An 18,557-nucleotide genomic window follows, 5' to 3' on the forward strand; every position below is an offset into this window, starting at 1 on the left:
GGCTTGCACCGCTCACGCCGCACCTGATTCCTTCTTAAGGGGAGGCCACGTCCTGAGGAGCCCAATGTGCGCGCCTTCTCTTCCCCACCTCAGCTCCATCAGTAATGCAGGGACAGGCGTGGACCCCAGGCCCACCTCCGACTCCTCTGGTCACCTCCCTCAGCATTTCCCGGGACAGACTCACCTCACAGATCCTAGGATTGAAGGGAACTTTGCCCCAAGCCAGCCAGCGGAAGCGGCTCAGGCCCTGGGGCGGGATCTCAGGGCCCCGGTACCCGGATGGAGGTCAAAGGTGGGTGCGTTTCTAACTGGCACTTGCCGGCTATTGTCCGCCACGCTTAAGAGGCGGTCAGGGGCGGTGGGCACCCAGCACTGAGAACACAGCCTTGGGGCCCCGCAGGCAATCTACTCCACACTGCTGTCGTGCGGGTTGTTTCTCCAGACTCAGGGTAAGTGCCTGCTTAGGTTCTGTGTTGCCTCCTGTCCCTCTACTGGGGTATTCGTCCCGTCCCGCTACGCATGTGGTTCATTCGCTCCCTGCTGTCAAGGCCTTGCTAAAATCTTTTGTTCTCCAGAAGGCTTCATCTGTTAAGGATATTTCATTGTATAACTCCCATCCCCTACCTTGCGATCCATGTCCCTTAACTTACTTTTTCTGTGTTAAAAACACTATTCACTTTCTGAGGTAGGGTTTGGGTTTGGGTTTTGTTTTTTGGGGTTTTTTGTTTGTTTGTTTTGTTTTGCTATTTTGTTTTGTACTTTTTATTCGTTCACTTTTTTAAATGTTCTGTGACATTCTACTAAAAGATAACTTTCTAAGGGGCAAGGGAAAAAATTCTCTAGCCATATCAGCTTCAGCTCTTAGGTCACAGCAGAGGACTTTGTGTCCTACTTTAGATCTGGCCCTTTTCTTCATGCTCATTGTTCCTGTCTAGATTCAAGCAAACATCCTTCACGTGAACTACCGCAGTAGCCTTCAGTCTTGAGTCTCTCCAGTGGCCTGTTTTATCCATTTAGAGCATTTTCTAAAATGGAAATTTGATTGTATTACTCCCCATTCTGATACCATGCAACGTTTTCCCGTTGCTCTTAGGTTTGCATAAAGTTGAGTGAGAAAGCTCATTTGAGAAGTAGGACAGTGGAGCATGCTTAAGGACACAATTAAGCTTGGAGATCATGGAATTATTCCCATTCCAGTGGGGGAAATGCTTTGGAGAGTGGTGATGGATTTTCATTCTAGTGAAAATGCTTTGGAGAGTGGTGATGGTTGTGACTCGCGGCACTCTAGAATTTTAAGCAACACGCACAACTGTGTGTGTGTCAGGCCTGATCCAGTCTGGGGAAGTGAATTTCTCTGGCATCCTTCAGTCTTTCATGTTTAGACACAGAGAAGGCAGTCAGTGGGATTCTCTGAGGGTTTTTGTTTTTCCAGTAGTTGAACAGTTTTGAGGAAGTTGCAAGTTTATTAGCATTAAAGGAAGACATTGTGAGGATTAAAAACAAACTAAAAATGAGAGAAGTGAAACTAGGTGGTGTGTGTGCAATTGTTCAGAGGTTTTTATAACATTCCTTGGTATTTAGTAAAGATAGTATCCTCAGAGTTTGATGGCAGAAGGGTAGACAGGGAGGTCACTATTGATCCGTACCCTGGTCTCCAGGTGCTGAGGCAGGAATTTGAGATCATGTAGAATCACTAACACATAAAATTATGAAGCTGGAAGATACCTTATTTATATCTTAATTTGTAGTTAGTACACTCAGTATATAATTAGTAGTATATTTATAGCCATTTCATTCTAGGTAAACTGTGAATGTTTTTGCTAATTTAAAATACCTGTATTTCAAGATGGAATGTAGAGGGGCACCTGGGTGGCTCAGTCGGTTCAGTGTCCGACTTCGGCTCAGGTCATGATCTCACATTTTGTGGGTTCAAGCCCCACATTGGGCGGGCTCTGTGCTGACAGCTTGCTCAGAGTCTGGAGCCTGCTTTGGATTCTGTGTCTCCTTCTCTCTCTGCTCCTCTGCCGCTTTCACTCTGTCTCTGTTTCTCAAAAGTAAATAAATGTTAAAAAATTATTTTAAGAGATGGAATGTGGATAAAAGTGTTGTGTCATTTTGTAAATAATGTCACATCCCTATTAATAGAGTAGACTAATTTCCATTAGAACATGGATCATAACTGCCTTATTTGTTATTCCGAGTTCCTAGAGCAGTATCTGGGAGCATGCTTTTTAATTTATTTTTTTGAATAAATAAATAACATTTGTCATTTTATATAATTTTTGTTTCATACAATTTTTCCATTTTGCCACACTAGTGGCCATTTGCCACACTAAAGGTTTAAAAAAATTTACCTGAGTGAGAATTTCACAATATTATGGTCTATTTATAACATCCTGTGAAAAAGAACATATGAAGGACAGTTTGAAGGATGGTTGTTCATGGTAGATTGCCTTGAAGTTAAAAGAAAGGAACGTCCTGTTATGATGTATTATAACTTAGATTATATAATAGGTAGTAGATAGTCCTTGTTGTGCAGTGAATTGAAAATATATTTAGGTTTTATTTTATATTTCAGTGGATATACTTCTTTGAAGAACATCATTCCTATTATTTTAAATTAGAGCTAAAGGGAAATATATCGAATCCAAGATTCAGATAATAATATATGACAGGAAGATATCTGTTTTAATTAATGGAGAGTAAAATTCATTAGGGGCTGTTAAGCACTAGTAAATTTTCAATATAGGGTAAAAAAATGCAAAAATTCATCTCAAGAAAATGGTAAAGACTTGGGCATACGATTCAAAGGAAAAGTTTCTATTTGAATATAACTGAAATATCAACTTAGTGAAGTTGGATAGTTTATTTTCAAGAATATATAAAGATTTTCCAGTTGAAATTTAATACTAAATTTTGAAATATGGTTCACTCATTACCTACTTACTGAGAGCCTACATTATACTAAGATATGGAATCAAAGCAAAATCCTTATCAACACACACACACACACACAAACACACACACACAAACCACATCCCTCCTACATATTATGTACATATTTATGTGTATACTACATGTATACATGTACCTATATAATTACTATATCTACTTACATATGCCTGTGAGCCTTTTACATACACACACATATATACTTACTACCTAAAATATATATATTTATATATTTTCTGAGACTTAAGGGCAACTCCTAAAATAATGGAAATTAAAACTGAAGACTCAAGCCATTATAAATGGGAAAGTAATTTTATAATTTTAATAACATATGAATAAACATGGAGGTAAAAGCCATTATCCAAGATTTAAAAATAAATAAAATAAGCATGATAATGAAAGGTCTATATGATTTTATCAAGTGATATTGTCTAAGCCATAGCAGGTTCAATATGCAGATTTCTCCAGAATTGTATCTTAGGTATGTAGAAGCATTCATATTGGAACATGTGCTCAATTTTTAATTAGTACTTTGTCATAATTTTAATTGCATTTCTGCAAGGTTTTTTTTCTGTTATCTCTGAAAGATTCACCTTGCTACAATGATTATTCAATTTTAAAAGCATTTTGTTTTCAAAATGTTGTGAAAGAAAAGGAGCCACATTAATAAATTATTTAGCCTATTTTAAGATGGCACTGCATAAATACTCTGCTAGACCTTCTCTCTCCTTCCTGGAAACCTCTCTTTGTGAGATGCATTGACTCTTTCAAGACTGTCAAGGTGCTCTTTAGTAAATGGCTTCATAGGGCATCATTTTTTTTATGGAAACCAGTGCTGATTGCTTTTCTTTATCAGCCATTCTCAAAAGTATTTTTCTCCTCAAAAAAAGATCAGAAAAAATTGAATAAATGAAATGAATGAAATATTTACCTTTCCCTTGGTAAGTTTGATGTGTAGATTTATATACCAAATGTATTTTGCTTTCTGGGTCTTGTTGGTTTAATTAATGCAGGTGCCCTGCAAAAGTACATTTCTCACCATGTGGGGAGAACTTGACTTATAATTGTGTGTGTTATCTAATCATTTTTATGACTGATTATCATTGGATTTATGTACTGGGCAAAGATCAATTTAAAACATGCTGTTATAATGTAGCTTGTTATTAAATGGAATCACTTTTATGTCAGACCTTGTCCTCCAAAATATTTAAAGCACATGCTGTAAAAACTTGATAAACTGTTCACCTGAAAATAAAGTGATCATATTACATACAGATTAGGAAGTACAAGAATGAGGAAAGTGTATAGGATGGGATAAAAAGTCAAGTCAGGAGTCCAGAAGACGGGAGAAAGATAGAAAAAGAAGGATGGTAGGCAGGAAACAGAATATTATGTATATACTGAAAGAATTAAAAAAATTCAACAAAACAATGTATTGTTACTTGTTAATTAGCTAGTCTCTTTCCTAGCTTGTTCTCTATTTGTGACAGTATTTGTTACAATATTAGAATTTTAAAAATTAAATCACTGTTCTTACATATGTAATGTGTAATATTTTTCCTCCCTTACCTCTACTTTACTACTAACTCATTTCTGCCAGCCCAGAAATATTCTTGAAAAACTCCTTCTGAGGATGGAGTAAGGTACACACACACTCACACACACACACACACACACACACACACACACACACACACACATTTGCAATTGGCTAAATCAAGTGATTATGCTTTAGGAATTGTAGCATTTAAGGAAAAATTATTGCTTCTTTTAGATTGTGGCCATAGTAATTCCTCTAAAGGAGTAATCAAAAATCAATGTCAGATGGTTCTGAGGAAGGTTTTCTAATAATTCTTTTATTATTTGTTTACTTTGGGAGAAATGCTTTTATAGATAGTCAACATAACACAGTCATACAGATGCATCTGTGTTTCTGGGGCATGATACAGTTTCTGTGACTTCAGTGATAGTGGAAGAATCCTCTCTGGATCAGGTTTAGGGTCATTAAAATATAAAGGTTCCCCAAATGGTTTCAGCATGTGAATTGCCTAAGAATCTAGTTAAATACAGATTCTTGGGCCACTGCTTTTGAGATTTGGATCCATTGTTTCTGAGTTGGGTCCAAGAGTCTGTTTTTGATTAGTATTCGAAATAATTCTTTGTGGTTCTTTAAGGAACTCTACTTTAGTAAAACTTAAGTAAGCCTTGCTATAACAAGCCAGAAGGCTGCTTCTCTGGTAATATCTATTCTGGGTATCAGAAATTTTAGGTAATTGTCAGCATCTGTACTCATTTTGGACAACTTTCTATAACCATAACTGAAATGATTCAATAATTTTGAAAATGTGAAGAAAACAAAAATAATTAATTAAAGTGCTGAGGTTGGTTTATTCGGTGAGAGCTATATTCACTGTATATTTAACCTCCGTAAGTGTTAATAACCAAAACAAGTGGATATTGTAATGCATTCCTTTGAATTCAGAAATCAGTAACTGCTTGGGACACTAGAATTCCTTTTTTAAATTAGTAAATTTCGGGGCGCCTGGGTGGCGCAGTCGTTGAGCGTCCGACTTCAGCCAGGTCACGATCTCGCGGTCCGGTCCGTGAGTTCGAGCCCCGCGTCGGGCTCTGGGCTGATGGCTCAGAGCCTGGAGCCTGTTTCCGATTCTGTGTCTCCCTCTCTCTCTGCCCCTCCCCCGTTCATGCTGTGTCTCTCTCTGTCCCAAAAATAAATAAACGTTGAAAAAAAATTAAATTAGTAAATTTGCTTTTCCCAATAGGTAGTGAAATTATATAGTGCTGTTTGTTTGGTAGTGGTGTTTGTTTTGTTTTTCTTCAAAGATATAAAATCACTTTCAAAGTCCTTAAAGCTTTTTCTTTGTTTTTGAGCAAAGTACTTAAGTTGGAAGTTAGGAATAGTAGTATTGTGGTGTTATGCCTCCCTAGGAAGGTGACATTGAAAGTGCCCATGCCATATTTTTTATTTTCTTTTACTCCATTACCTGATTGTAATGAACCAAAGTAGGAGATCTTTAGTCTTTACTTGTATTTATTCTTTTTTGAATTCTGGATTAGGATTCGTCAATGGCATGCCGACATATTTGGAATTCTAGAAAACAGAAGTACGTAAAACTCTGGACAATTCAAAGAGTAGTAGAAATTTGAGGGGCATCTGGATGGCTCAGTCAGTTAAGCATCCAACTTTGGCTCAGGTCATGATCTCACAGTTTGTGACTTCAAGCCCCACATTGGACTCTCTGCTGTCATCACGGAGCCCACTTCAGATCCTCTGTCTTCCTCTCTCTTTGCCCCTCCACACTCCCCTCCCCCACCTTTCTTTCTCAAAAATAAATAGAAAGAAATTTGGGTTGGAAGAATCTCACTTGGAAAGCTGAGTACAAAAAATGATTATTAAGAGGGACTGGGGAAACAAAAGCTCTGATGCTCAAATGTGCTCATTTTAGGAATCACCTGGTAAAGTTGTCAAATATACAGATTCAGGAGGTCTTAGGTGGGCCGTGGAATCTATATGTTTAACAATTGCACAGACTATTTTATTACAACTAAAGTTATAAAACTGGTAAACCCTGAAACAGAAATAGTTTTGGATTAGCTTGGTGAGGGCATGTTGGTAAAGGTCATCTCAGTTGAATCTGAGGAGTTGATGACCTGGGTGACCAAATATGGGTAATAGGTTCTTATTCACAGTGCTTCTATAGTTGCAATAAACTTTTTAAATTAAACATTATTTAGAGTATAATTTATTTACAATAAAATGTACTCATTTTAGGTTTACCTTTGTTTTTTCTCTATGCAGTTATAGTGATGAAATACTTGGTACATAATAATGTTTTGAGGAAGTATTTGTTACTTTTTAAAAATTGAAAATAATTCTCCATTTGGTTTTTTTCAAAAAACCTCAATAACAGAAAACCTCAGGAAATGCCTTGGGATATCTGTTGATAAATTCTAGTAGTTTGATTATTTTGATAGTATGACTATCTTCAAATCTTATTACTTAGTTATGGTGTAAACAAATTATTTTCCTACCCTTCTTTCAGTGCTGAGTTGAAGTTTCACCTTTGAAGACATTATACTGTGTGTACTATTGAAGTTATTGTAGTATTGAAAACATAGGATAGTCCCAGCACTTTTAGCAAAGAACTAAAGAATGCTATAGTGAATGTTTTTATAACTCTCAATCAGAATGTCTTTCATCTTACATTTGTAGAAATTTAGGAGTTTTGTCAATACTACAGAATGCTATGTATATTGCCCTGTTATTTCTTAAAATTATGTAACTCCTGCATTCCACAAGCATTTAGGGTACTCAGGACATGTTTATTCTAGGTGTTGTGAACTAAATAGGTAGTAGAGGGTTGACAGTACTATCAGGTATCATCAAATTCAGATCTTTGCCCAGCAAGCCTATAAAAAAATTAGAACACACTGCTATAACAGGACTGTAATATATGGCTTTATTTCATTTATATTTGCTTAACAAATAAACGTAAGCATGAAATCTCTTTGATCCAAGAAATATTCTTGATCTATGTTTTATCATCAATTATTGCATAAGTTCAATACTTAAGAACATGTGTCTAACTCAGTGACTATAAATGCTCCATGGATCTTGAAATGGTTTTCAAATATAAGTTTCTAAATTCTGGATAAAGTTTGGAAGTAAGGCATGTATTTGAGTAATTTACTTTGATTTTAAATAAATTTCTATCGACCATAATGGAGTGTTGTTTATTTTACTTCATAGTCTTACTGAAATCCATTTTATCTGAATGGAAGATACTCCTTCTATAGTTCATTGCACATATAATTTCTAAGACTTGTTTTCCTACTCTAATCTCCAGTAATACTATTGTATTATGTTTTCCTGTTTATCAATGAGGCTTCAAATTTTTTTATTGTTGTTCGTTGGCTTAGTAATTATGGCTATAGGACACTGCCATATTTTCTCTTTAGTTTCCTCTCTTTGTTTAGATGACTTCTCAAAACCTAACCTTGATTTCTGACCAGTGTTTATGTATGTGAAAACATATCTTCTGGACAATAAGAATGAAGTATAAGGTCACCCCGATAAGATAAACTTTGAGTGTGAGGGAAGTAGGAACAAATGTCATAACCAAAGGGAAAATTTAAGCACAAAATTATTTGATGCCCTAAATATGAGTTCTTCAATAAACCATTTGTATGAATTATTATACAGTTTCTTAGCCAAAGTGACTGTGAATTGCCAATATTCTCAAACCAGAATCATTTCTAAAGATTATGTTTATTATAAATTTTTTGATGTATTTAATTTGAGGAAAATAAATATTCAAGTTATTTCAAATATCCCAAAAACATGTTGAAATTAAATGCATAGAAAAGGACACATTCTCTTAACCAAAAGTAATATATATATCCCCATATATATTACAAAACACATATATATATAATCAAGTTACTAATTTCCAGTGCATGTTGTGCCATTCATCTTTTATTGTCCTAAAGTTTACATCCCGACCTTCCCGTCTCACAAGAATCCAAGACAAAGTTAAACACTATATATATATTTTTTCAACATTTATTTATTTTTGGGACAGAGAGAGACACAGCATGAACGGGGGAGGGGCAGAGAGAGAGGGAGACACAGATACAGAAATAGGCTCCAGGCTCTGAGCCGTCAGCCCAGAGCCCGACGCGGGGCTCGAACTCACGGACCGCGAGATCGTGACCTGGCTGAAGTCGGATGCTTAACCGACTGCGCCACCCAGGCGCCCCTAAACACTATATATTTTTATTTTCAAATTATTTTGCTAAATAATACTTTTATTTATCTTTTTATTTATTTTTAAAAGTTTATTTATTTATTTTGAGAGAGATAGTGCAAGTCAGGAAGGAGCAGAGAGAGAAGGAGAGAGAATCCCAAGCAGGCTTCACAATGACAGCATGGAGCCCAATTCTGGGATTGAATTCACAAAGCATGAGATTGTGACCTGAGCCGAAATCAAGAGTCAGATGCTTAACCTACTGAGCCACTCATGTGCCCTGAAATAATACTTTTATTTAAAGGGGCAGGAAAAGATGTATTATAAAAATGAATGATACCATATTTCAACTTTTACTGCTTTAAGGCAATTGAAGGTTTATAAGAAACTCTAAAGTCAACATACTGTAAAGCCTCAAAGTAGTTAAGACTTTTTAAAGTTATATAATAAAAATTACAAAATTTATGTTGAACAAAGACAATTTAAGAAAATGTATATATGTACTTATCTTTTTATAATGCTATCAAGGAAATTCTGTTTGACAATGTACTCTATGAGGTTGTGAATAGATTATTAAAATTAATTAGACAACAGATGCAGTGTTTTCTGTCTGTAACAATCTATGTCTCTGATCAAATCATTTGTATCAAGGACACAAAGCCAAGAAATAACAGACAAAAACTTAGTCTTTGATCTGTGGCCCCAAAGCCCGTGATCTGATTTACCATGACACACTATCTTTCATGAAAATAAGATTTATCTTTGCTTTATACTTGAGGTAAACTGAGACAAAGAGAGGTTAAGATACCCACCTAAGATACAAAGCTTCTAATTCTGATTCTAGTTCCTTCTTCTACACCAAGCAACCTACCAAAGTGAATGGCTCATGAAGTTTGGTAGTAATAAGAAGGAGAAGACTCTGGAAACAATACCTGGTGTGTGTGTAGGGGAGCGGGGGGGAAGGAGGCTTTCAGCAGATCTAGCTTTTTTGTGTTTTGTTTTTTTCCCCCAAATTTAGGAATGGTAACACAGGTACATAATACATATTATGCAAACTGTTTTGCTCCTGGCTTTTTTCCATTGGAGGTTCTTTCATACTAGTCACTACATATCTGCCTTTCTTTTAAATAGTCAGTAAGAGGGAACACCTGTCCATGAAAAATAAAGATGCCACAAGTACACCTATAGTCATCTTCTAAGGATGAATCAGTCCTTAAACATTATAGCTGGTATTTGAAAATTCACAGGCTGATGTAAATGATTACCTTGGAATTTGTGGAAGTGGGTAGGAAGACTTAAATTGTACTGGATATGAAACAATATCTTTTACATGCATCCTTAATTATCTACTTAAATTCAAAAACTATTACATCCCTCCTATATTTCTCGTCTTTATGATTGAGAAAGAGGTGAAATATGCTTTAATTGGCAAAGTACCTCATTGGAAACAGGTCACTATTATAGCATGTGATTCCTGTGTGTACACTTTCAGAATCAAGGCAGTATCTTTGTAAATACAGATGACCTGATGAACTCTGAGACTTCACCCAGATAATTCAGACAGTACTAAGGAGTTTATTCATGCTAGCGTTTTGCATGAACACATTATGTACTGCTTAAAATATAAGATAGGCTAAGCTCCAGAGTTATTTATGCTGTAATGCAATGAGCATGGCCTTTGGAGATAAAAACCTTTGGCTCTTTTCACTGATTGTGTACATTGAACCTTGCCTTCCTCGCCTGTTTCTCTAGAACACCTGTTCATTTCTTTTGTGTGTGTGTGTGTGTGTGTGTGTGTGTGTGTGTGTGGCCAAAATAAAATAATAGAAAAAATAACACAATGTTTTATGTAAGGGCTTAGTAAATTAGAACTCTCTTTCCTTTTATCTCTCCCACTGGACACTATTTTCATTTCACAATACTACATGTTTCACCTTGCTTCAGCAATGTGCTATATATAATACCTCACCAAATATATTGTTATAATTTTAAAGTATTTTTTCCTTGAAGTCATTTTTTTATCTTTTTTTTTTAAATTTTTTTTAATGTTTGTTTATTTTTGAGACAGAGAGAGGCAGAGCATGAATGGAGGAGGGTCAGAGAGAGGGAGACACAGAATCTGAAACAGGCTCCAGGCTCTGAGCTGTCAGCACAGAGCCCGTCGCGGGGCTCGAACTCACGGACCGAGAGATCGTGACCTGAGCCGAAGTCGGCTGCTCAACCGACTGCGCCACCCAGGCGCCCCTTCCTTGAAGTCATTTTTGTGGAAATCGTTTTTAAATGTAAATTTATTTTTTTTTCCTTAACAGGAAGATAACTTTATAATGTGACCTGAAATATCCAAAATATTTCAAGTGCTTAATTTTATTTCAGTCAGTATATTATTTTTTATAATAAAAAGAAGCATAGAGTTATGTAATATTGCACATCTTCAGTGGTTAAATGGTTGTACTGATTTCTGATTATTTTTATTTTTGTTTTGATGGCTATTATGCGTATGTTGGATGATTTTTAGTCATTTGCCTTCACAGATTGTTTTGGCTGTTTTTCTTAAATTTGTTTTGTTATTAGTGGACTTAAAAGAGAAAATATAGGCTCATGACATTTCAAACAATTCACTTAGGCTTGTTGGCATTTACTTGAGTGTTGAAGTTGTAAGAATAGAATAGATTTTCTCCAAAGAAACAGCATGCATTCCTCACTTATTGCTCAAAGTGACCAACAAAATTCTCAAAATGTATTTAATCTGATGTAATTGCAAACATATTTTTTGCTTAATGCAGAAAATGCATTTAGATGTTACTTATCACAATAAAACACAAATAGAAAAAGGTATAATTTAAATTTATACCTCCTTACATGCTTTTTTAATGTTTATTTAGAGAGCAAGAGAGAGCACCAGTTGGGGAGGGTCAGAGAGAGAAAGGGAGAGAGAGAATCCCAACCAGTCTCCATGCTTAGTGAGGCTTAATCTCATGACTGCGAGATCTTGACCTGAGCCGATTTCAGGAGTCTATCAGGAATGAGGTTCTTAAACGACCAAGCCACCCAGGTGCCCCGCTACATACGTATTTTTTTATTGTTTCCTCTCTTGAATTCTTTTGTGTGAGGCTAACCTTGAAACCAAGAACATGACAATTTAAAGAACTGAATATAGTATTTGTTCTGCTGATTTTCTTTATTGATTTCTATTATCAATTTCCTTGAATTCTTTTTTAATTTTTATTGTCTCTTCTTCTGTTTACTTTAGAATTAATTTCCTCTTCTTTTTCTAGTTTCCATTCGTAGGAGTTTAGATTGTTAAATTTAATTTTTCCTCTTTTCTAATATATGCATTCAGTGCCATAAATTTTCCTCTAAGCAATACTTTCACTCCATGCCACAAATTTTGATGTGTATTTTCATTTTCATTTAGTTGAAATACTTTAAAATTTCTCCTGAGATTTCTTCATTGACCTATTCGTTATTAGGAAGTATGTTGTTTAATCTCTAAATATTTGTAATTTACATTTTTCTGTTACTGATTTCAGGTTTAATTCCATGTGGTTTGAGAGCATACATTGTATTTTTTACATTCTTTAAATTTGTACAGGTATGTCTTATGGCCCAGAATGTGGTCTATCACTGCGAGAACCTGTTTGAACTTCTGAAAGTAAAACTCACAAAACATTGGGGGCCCCCTATGACTGCTCCCCTGGAATTTTATCTCTCAGACTCACAGTGAATCACCAGCAACTGTGCACATACAATTTAGGTTTTCCCATCCGGTCCTGGTTTCCAGGCAGGTTTCTGCTCTGGCAGGTTGTGACTCTCTGCTTGCCTGCCTTTGTCTCTAGTTTTGGCTGTTGCAGTTTGTCCTGTGACCTCACTTCTCTGATGAATCAAAGAAGAGCAGTTGAGTTTTTAGTTTGTTTAGTTTCTTTTTTGTTTTGTTTTGTTTTAACTTGTTGTTAGGATGGATTGATGACTTCCAAGCTCCTAATGTGCTGGACTAGAAACTGAATCAGTGCATGTATTTTAATACCAAGGAAACCTACTTGAATAAACCCACTTGAGTAATAACAGAGAGATATACTCAAAAACACAATAGGCAATTAAAGTAGAATGCAAAAACTGGTAAAATAGTCCAAAAAATGGCAGAAAAGAGGAAATAAGTAAATGAAGTATTGAGGTAAAAAAGAAAACAAATAATAAAATACTATGTATTAATATCTCCAATCAATATTACATTGCATTTAAAACAAAACAAACAAAAAAAGGTAAAACAGTGAATTGAAATATTATTGTGTGAAAAGGTTAATAAGTCTGCAAATGAGAAGAAAGAGAGAGAGAATATGAATAAGAATATTAAGAATGGAAGAGAGGATATCGCTATGTATACCAGACGCATTAAAAGAATGCTAAGTGAATGTTATGAGCAACTATATGTATATAAATTAGACAGCTTAAATTAAATGCACCAATTTGACACAAACCTCAAACTATTGAAACTTAGCGGGGTGAAATACATAATCTAAGCATTTCTATAGCTACTTAAGATACTGAAATTGTAATTAAAACATTTCTCAAAAAAGAAGTTTATATGCCCATATATTTAAATTGGTGAATTCTCTCAGCCATTTAAAAAATAAGTAACATAGGGGCGCTTGGGTGGCTCAGTCTGTTGAGCCTGACTTTGGCTCAGGTCATGATCTGGCAGTTTGTGGATTTGAGCCCCGCATCAGGCTCTATGCTGATAGCTCAGAGCCTGGAGCCTGCTTCAGAATCTGTGTCTCCCTCTCTCTCTGCCCCCCCACCCCCATCACATTCTCTCTCACTCTCTCAAAAATAAATAAACATTAAAAAAATTTTTTTTGGTTCTTATTGTTTTTTTTATCATATGAAATTTATTGTCAAATTGGTTTCCGTACAACACCCAGTGCTCATTACAAAAGATGCCCTCTTCAATGCCCATCACCTACCCGCCCCTCCCTCCCACCCCCATCAACCCTCAGTTTGTTCTCAGTTTTTAAGAGTCTCTTATGCTTTGGCTCTCTCTCCCACTCTAACCTCTTTTTTTTTCTTTTTTTTTCCTTCCCCTCCCCCATGGGTTTCTGTTAAGTTTCTCAGGATCCACATAAGAGGGAAAACATATGGTATCTGTCTTTCTCTGTATGGCTTATTTCACTTAGCATCACACTCTCCAGTTCCATCCACATTGCTGCAAAGGGCCATATTTCATTCTTTCTCATTGCCATGTAGTACTCCATTGTGTATATAAACCACAATTTCTTTATCCATTCCTCAGTTGATGGACATTTAGGTTTTTTCCACAATTTGGCTATTGTTGAGAGTGCTGCTATAAACATTGGGGTACAAGTGCCCCTATGCATCAGTACTCCTGTATCCCTTGGGTAAATTCCTAGCAGTGCTACTGCTGGGTCATAGGGTAGGTCTATTTAAAAAAAAATTTAAATAAAATATAAGTAACATTAATTCTATACACTATAGTATACTTACCAAATATTTTTTTATGAAGCCAGCATAATTCTAATACTACATCCAGAAAAATAAGAAAAACAAACTGCAGAGTAGTATCTGTTCTGCACAGAGGCAAAAATCCTCAACAGAATGTTGGCAAGTTGAATTTAGCAACACATTAAAAACAAAACAAAACTAGGGGCGCCTGGGTGGCGCAGTCGGTTAAGCGTCCGACTTCAGCCAGGTCACGATCTCGCGGTCCGTGAGTTCGAGCCCCGCGTCAGGCTCTGGGCTGATGGCTCAGAGCCTGGAGCCTGTTTCTGATTCTGTGTCTCCCTCTCTCTCTGCCCCTCCCCCATTCATGCTCTGTTTCTCTCTGTCCCAAAAATAAATAAACGTTGAAAAAAAAAATTTAAAAACAAAACAAAACTCAAAGACTAAGTTGAAGTGGGGTTTATCCCAGTATGTAAGAATATGCTATATTCAAAAATCAGTAATTCATGACATGATTATATCAATGGTTTTTTGACAACATTCAGCATGCATTCATGACAGGAATGCTCAACAAACTTGGAATAAAAAGAAACTTCCCCAATCTGATAAGGGACATATATTTAAAAATCTGCAGCTATCATTTTTAGTGTTGAAAGATTGAATGTTTTTCCTTTAATAACAGGGAAAAAGCAAAGATATGCACTCTCATCATTTCTATTCGACATTGTTCTGGAAATTTTAGCCAGTATAATAAGATAAGAAAAAGAAATAAAAGTCACACACATTGGAAAGGAAGAAATATAACTACCCTATTCATAGATGATATTGTCTACCTAGAAAATCCCAAGGAATCTTGACAGTTTTATGTGTAAACCTGGCTGGGCTATAATATACAGTCATTAAATCAACACTAAGGTGTTGCACTGAAAATATTTAGTAAATGTGAATAACATCTATAATCAATTGACTTTATAAAGGAGATTATTCTTTATAATGTGGATGACCTAAGTCAATCAGTTGGAAACCCTTAAAAACCAAACTGAGGTTTCTCTGAGGACAAGGAAATTCTGCCTCAACTCCCACCTGAGAATTTCCAACCTACTGGCTTGCTGTACAAATGTTGGACTTGCCAAATTAAAAAATTGCAAAAGTCAATTCCTCAAAATCCATCCATACATATGTACATATATACATGCACACACATATATATAAACACACACAAACATATATACATATATATGTAATTTTTTTTCTGTTTATCTGGAAAACCTTGATGATACAGAATCTAAAAAAAAACTAGAATGAATGAATTCAACAAAGAGTGTACAAGGTCAACACATAAGAATCAATCATATTTCTATGTACTAATAATGAACACTTGGAAACAAAAATTTTTAATTCAGTACTACTTACAGCAACTCCAAAAATGAAATGTTAAGGTACAAATTTAATAAAACATGTAAAGCATCTGTATTCAGAAAATACACAGTAGTGACGAAGGAAATCAAATTTTTAGAAGACCTAAATATCTGGAGAGACCTATCATTTCATGAATTGGGAGACTCACCATAATAAATATCTCAAATCTTCTCAAATATATGGATACAATGCAATTCCAATTAATATTCCAGAAATATTTTTATTGATATAAACAAGCTAATTTTAAATTTTATATGGCTAGGCAAAGAAAAATTGCTCATGGGAGTGCAAAATGGTATAGCAACTGAAACAGTTTGGCAATTTCTTATAAATTGATACATGCACTTGCTACATAACTCAGTAATTCTACTCCTGAATATTTACCTTGAACAAATTAAAATTTGTATTTACTCAATAAATTTGTTCTTCATCAGCTATATGGGTAAGCAAACTATGATACATTGACACAATGGAATACTACTCATTAATAAAAATGAACACAGCATTAATATAAACAGTTTGGATGAATCTCAAAGACATTATGCTGAGTGAAAGAAGACAGTATTAAAAGGATACACAGTGTATGATTCCATTTATAAGACTTTCATGAAAATTCCAAGCTATGGAAATGGGGAAGAGTAGAATTGTTTAGGGATGGGGGAAGGTTCAACTACATAGGGGCAGCAAAAAGGAGTTTTGGTGATTTTTTTAATTGTCCGTTACCCTGGTTGTGGTTGTGGCTATATGAATCAACACGTATGTTAAAACTCATAAAAGTGGGGCACCTGGGTGGCTCAGTCAGTAAAGCGTCTGACTTTGGCTCAGGTCATGATCTTGCGTTTTGTGAGTTCGAGCCCCATGTGGGGTTCTGTGCTGACAGCTCAGAGCCTGGAGCCTGCTTCCGATTCTGTATCTCCCTTTCTCTGTGCTCCTCCCCTGTTCACTCTCTGTCTCTGTCTCTCTCAAAAATACACGTTAAAAAATTAAAAAAAAAAAAACTCATAAAAGTGTACACCATCAAAAGGCAAGTTTACCTTATGTTTATTTAAAAAAAGACAAAAAAAATATTCAACAAGATTTTCCTCTGGCACACAAAATCATCTTTCATTCCTTTCACTCATGTAGCTTTTGCCATGTTTTAATATACTTTAAAACATACTTATTTGACATGTTTGTTGTGTTACTTTTCCACTAGGATGTAAGCTCCAATGTGTAACAGGGATTTATCTTTCTTTTTTTTTTCCCTAGTGATTTAGGTCTGATACCTGAAGAGTGCATTACAATAATATATACTCAATAAATATTAGTTGGGTGAATAAAGCATTTTAGAACACAGTAAAAGTATGTTTAAATATTTCCATTTTAATTCAAAGAGCATAATGATAGTTCAGTGAAAACTGATACTTTCTGCTCAAATGTTTTCATGAAGTATAATTGCTGTAAAATAGATAATTTAGTGGAAAAGAAAGACTTGTTGCACTTTGATCTCTTATCGTAGTGAACTTTGTGTTGTTGATTTATCACAGTGAACTTTATGTTGTTAATCTGTATTTTATGTTTATACCCTTCATAGTAGGAAATTAGTTACTGTAAAATTTACTGTAGTATGTCAGTGCTGTATTTTATCAAGAATGCATGAATTCAAAATATTTCATTGTATTATAGTGTACCAACAATTATACAGTTATACATTTTTTCTCCTAGAGACATTTAATTTTCTGAATTATAAATGGAAAACGCTGAAATTTTTTCATATAAAACCAAACAGACAAAGGATAAAACACATTATCTTTTCCAAAATATTTCATTCCTATAACCCATGTGCTGCCAGTTAAAATTAAATCGGTGTCTAGTTAGTGGTTTTAGGCTTATTTCAATAACTGTCTTTAGCGTTTCCATTCCTTAAATATTAAAGAACAACAAAAAATATTTTTTCTTTTCCTCCATAACTAAATCATGCTTCACATTTGTCATTTACGCTCTAGGTAGTAAAAAGTTTTGTCAAATCTTTTTCAAATTAAAAAAAATATATTGATCATTATCAGAAAAAGATAGTTTACTAACTAGCACAATATCTCACTTTTTAACAGGTTGGTGTGCTATAGAAATTTCTTTCCAATTTCTACCAGACAGCTTTAGCTACTCAGATATATTTTTCTCTCCAACTTCCTGGGAAATATTTGCTAATATTTTTTAACATACTGGGATCTATTGTTATCTTTAACACCTAACACAGGGCTTATTATGTAATAAATGTTTGTCATATGAAAAAAAATACAATATGTACATTCATCACTAAATAGCTTCCTTTGCCTTTATTCCTAAAGCCATATCTTGTGATCATACTAAGGATGTGTAAGGGAAATATAAGAACATATAGGGATAATGTAAAAACAATATGTTAATTATGATAATAAAATATTAAATATTTATAACTGATTTTATTAAATGATCACAATGTCAGGCATTGCGAAAACTTTGCATACTTGCTTAGCTAAAATTCTGTTTATATACTCTTTAAAGTATATTTTTCAGTATCTCTTTATAATTATGGAGTAAGTTAAAATTATCTGTGAAAGGTAGATATATCAAGTGATGCATCAGTGTAGTGCTTCTCCAAGTGTGACCAATCAAGGGCTCCATAAATTAAAACCTTTTTATAATAATACAAATATATCATATGGCTTTTGAATTTCTCACAAGTGTATGAAAAAAGTAGTGTCATAACAGGTTGAAATCCAAGGCAGGAATGAGACTCTATCTTTTATTAAGCTAAACGTTAAAGAGATTTGCAAAAAAAAATGTAAAACGATGTCACTTCGCTTATTACTTTTTGTTTTGGACAGTATATTTTTCCAAAAAATATTTTTATGTTAACATGCAATGGATTATTAACAACATGTTTGGATGACCGAATATTTTTAATTCTCATTTTTAGTATCAGATGTGATAAGTATTTATATATAA

At 34.7% G+C, this 18,557-nt stretch overlaps 1 protein-coding gene across 2 annotated transcripts in view; it reads left to right on the forward strand.

The window, feature by feature from the left end:
• Positions 1 to 317: 317 nt before the first annotated feature.
• The window catches only part of SI (sucrase-isomaltase), a 157,536-nt gene continuing 139,296 nt past the window's right edge, over positions 318 to 18,557 (forward strand). Inside the window, exon 1 of one of the 2 annotated variants that reach the window (XM_045036312.1) lies at positions 318 to 449. The gene's annotated coding sequence lies outside the window, so the exon portion shown is untranslated. The remainder of the gene's footprint in view (positions 450 to 18,557) is intronic. The other variant, XM_045036313.1, reaches the window with a different exon arrangement.

This window comes from Felis catus, chromosome C2 (genome assembly GCF_018350175.1).
Source record: "Felis catus isolate Fca126 chromosome C2, F.catus_Fca126_mat1.0, whole genome shotgun sequence".
In the NCBI taxonomy this organism is placed as follows: domain Eukaryota; kingdom Metazoa; phylum Chordata; class Mammalia; order Carnivora; family Felidae; genus Felis; species Felis catus.